Below are 3,535 nucleotides of genomic sequence, written 5' to 3'. Positions count from 1 at the left end.
TTTACATCATATATTTTCTGTTTATTTATTAATGTATTTTTTTATTGCATTTTAGGTTTTGGGGTACATGTGAAAAACATGTAAGATTGTTGCATAGGTACACATGGCAGTGTGGTTTGCTGCCTTCCTCCCCATCACCTATATCTGGCATTTCTCCCCATGTTATCCCTCCCCGATTTTTGTTTTTAATACAGAGTCTCACTTTGTCACTTAGGCTGGAATGCAGTGGCATGATCTCGGCTCACTGCAACCTCCACCTCCCAGGTTCAAGTGATTCTTCTGCCTCAGCCTCCTGAGTAGCTGGGATTACAGGCGTGGGCCACCACACCCAGCTAAATTGTGTATTGTTAGTGGAGTTGGGGTTTCACCATATTGGCCAGACCAGTCTTGAACTCCTGACCTCAAGTGATCCACCCACCTCAGCATCCCAAAAGTGCTGGGATTACAGGCATGAGCCACTGCACCTGGCCTGTTGAGGGTTTTTAACATGAATGATGTTGAATTTTATTGAAAGCCTTTTCTGTGTCTGCTGAGATGATCATGTGGTTTTTGTTTATAGTTCTGTTTATGTGTTAAATTACATTAATTGATTAGTATATATTAAACCAACCTTGCATCCCAGGGATAAAGCCCACTTGATCATGAGGGATTAGGTTTTGGATGTGCTGCTGGGTTTGGTTTGCTAGTATTTTGTTGAGGATTTTTGCATGCATGTTCATCAGTCATGTTGGCTTGAAGCTTTCAATTTTTGTTGTGTCTCTGCCAGGTCTTGGTATCAGGATGATGCTGGCTTCATAAAATGAGTAAGGGAGGAATCTCTCTTCCTCAAGTATTTGGAATAGTTTCAGTAGGAATGATACCAGTTCCTCCTATGCATCTGGTAGAATTCAGTTTTGAGCGCATCTGGTCCTGGGCATTATCTGATTGGTAGACTTTTTATTATTCGTTCAATTTCACTTTACTATTGGTCTTTTCAGGGATTCAGTATCTTCCTGGTCCAATCTTGAGAGATTGTATGTTTCCAGGAATTTATTCATTTCTTCTGTGTTTTCTAGTTTGTGTGTAGAGGTGTTCAAAATAGTCTCTGAGGGTATTTTGTATTTCTGTGAATTTGGTAGTAATGTCCCCTTTGTCATTTTGTATTGTGTATGTTTGGAGTGCACATGCACGCGCTTGCTCACTTTCTGTCTGTCTCTCTCTCTCTCTTTCTTTCTCTCTTTTTAAACTCTACTTAGTCTATCAGTTATATTCTTTCAAGGAACTAATTCCTGGACTCAATCTTTTGTATATTTTTTTATGTCTCAATTTCTTTCTTTCTTTCTTTCTTTTTTTTTTTTTTTATCTTCTTGGTTCAAAGTGTGTTTTGTTTGAAGTTAGAATAGCAACTCCTGCTTTGTTCTATTTTCTCAGGGCTTGGTAGATTTTTCTGTGTCCCTTTACGTTTAGCCTATGGGTGTCATTGCTTGTGTGATAGTTCTCTTTCTGACAGCACACAGTTGGGTCTTGCTTCTGTATCTGACTTGCAACTCTGTGCCTTTTAATTGGGGCTTTTAGCCTGTTTACATTCAAAGTTTATATTAATAGGTGTGAATTTGATTCAGTCATTGGATTGTTACCTGGTTATTATGCATACTTGATTGTGCAATTGTTTTGTAGTGCTAATGGGCTATGTATTTAAGTGAATTTTTGTGGTGTCTAGTAATGGCCTTTTCTTTCCGTATTTATCCCTTAAGGAGTGTCTATAAGGCAGGTCTTGTGGTGACGAATTCCAGCCATTTGCTCATTGAAAAAGATCTTATATCTCTTTCATTTATGAAGTGTAATCTGGAAAGATACGAAGCCCTTGGTTGGAATTTCTTTTCTTTAAGAACGTTGAATATAAACCTCCAATCTCTTCTGGCTTGTAGATTTTCTGCTGAAAGATACATTGTTAGTCTGATGGGGTTTCCTTTGTAGGTTACCTGTCCCTTTTCTCCAGCTGCCTTTAACATTTTGTCTTTTATTTCAACCTTTAAGAATCTGATGACTATGTGTCTTGGGCAAAGTTGTCTTATATAGTATCTCAGAGGCATTCTCTGCATTTCTTTCTTTTATTTTTTTTAAATAAAAATGGGTCAGGCTGGTCTTGAACTCCTGACCTCAGGTGATCCACCCACCTTGGCCTCCAAAGTGCTTGGATTACAGGCATGAGCCACTGTGCCTGGCCAATTCTCTGCATTTCTTAAATGTGAATGTTGGCGTGTCTAGTGAGGTTGGAAAATTTTTCATGGATGATATCCTAAAATATGTTTTCCAAGTTGCATGCTTTCACTCCCTCTTTTTCAGGGACACCAATTGATGTAGATGTAGTCTGTTAATGTAATGCCAAATTTTTAAAGAAGTTTTGTTTGTTCTTATTTGAATTTTTTTAATTTTAGTCTGAGTTATTTTGGGGAACCAGCGTTTGAGCTTTGGGATACTTTTCACCAGTTGGCTAATTCTGATGTTAATATTTGAATTGTATTCTGAAATTCTTAGAGTTTCTCAGCTCTATCAGAGATCACTTTGGTTCTTTCTTACAATGGCCATTTCACTTTTCATCTCCCAAATCATTTTATTATATTCCTTAGAATTCTTCATTGGGTTTCAACTTTCTCCTGACTCTTGATGATCTTCATTCATATCCATATTCTGAATTCCATTTCTGTCATTTTAGTCATTTCAGCCTGGTTAAGACCTATTGCAGGGGAACTAGTGTGGTTGTTTGGAGGTGAGAAGACACTGTGGCTTTTTAAATTGGCAGAGTTCTTACACTGGTTCTTTCTTATTTGTATGAGCTGAGCATTCAGTCTTCGAAGTTGTCTTTTGGATGTACTTGTTTTTTATTTGTTTATTTGCTTGCCTTTGTCTTCTTTGATGCCCTTGGGGGTGTGATTCTGGTATAAGGTGAGTTTAGTCAACTGACTTCGTTTCCCTTCCTTTGGAGTTGTTGGGGGCAAGAATGAGTCCCTGTGCATGCTAGCCCTGTGCAGCATCCCCAGCTTCCTACCCCTTTGGTCCAACATCTGTGTCCTCCCTTCATCCACTCTGTGAATGCCTTCCCTCCAAAGATATGCTTAGAATGCCCCAGTCTTCCTGATGTCCCACTCTCTTGGTGGCAGCAGATGTTCCTCCTGGTTACAGCTAGTTGGCTGTCTTCGGCACTTCCCCAGAGTGGCTTTAAACATCTGTTTGGATGGATCCTTTCCAGCCATAGAGTCTGAATTGCCTCTTCCAATGCTGAATCTTAATTTGATTTTGCTCAAAGAAATAACTTTCAAAAACAGTAAGTATTCTAGGGAGTAATGGCTTATAATGTTTAAAATAAAGAAATGAATGGAGGCAGTAAATGATTTCTAAGATTACAAAACATGTTAATAGAACAAAGGGAAGAAATTTACTTTTGATAATTGTGCTTGAGAAAAATCCAAATGATGTAATATTATTGCACATTTTGTTTCTTCTGGATAACAGGTTTGATTTTTTTATTCTATCTACTCCAAGGTGATGGCTAGGT

The 3,535-nt window shown here is 38.3% G+C and overlaps 1 protein-coding gene across 2 annotated transcripts in view; it reads left to right on the top strand.

Moving 5' to 3' along the window:
- FAF1 (Fas associated factor 1) overlaps window positions 1–3,535 on the top strand; it is a 527,993-nt gene that overhangs the window by 190,866 nt on the left and 333,592 nt on the right. The window lies entirely within an intron of this gene.

This window comes from Cebus imitator, unplaced genomic scaffold, assembly GCF_001604975.1.
Source record: "Cebus imitator isolate Cc_AM_T3 unplaced genomic scaffold, Cebus_imitator-1.0 Scaffold214, whole genome shotgun sequence".
Lineage (NCBI taxonomy): Eukaryota > Metazoa > Chordata > Mammalia > Primates > Cebidae > Cebus > Cebus imitator.
The sequence above is the reverse complement of the archived record's forward strand: the minus strand, read 5'-3'. Positions and strand labels throughout refer to the sequence as shown.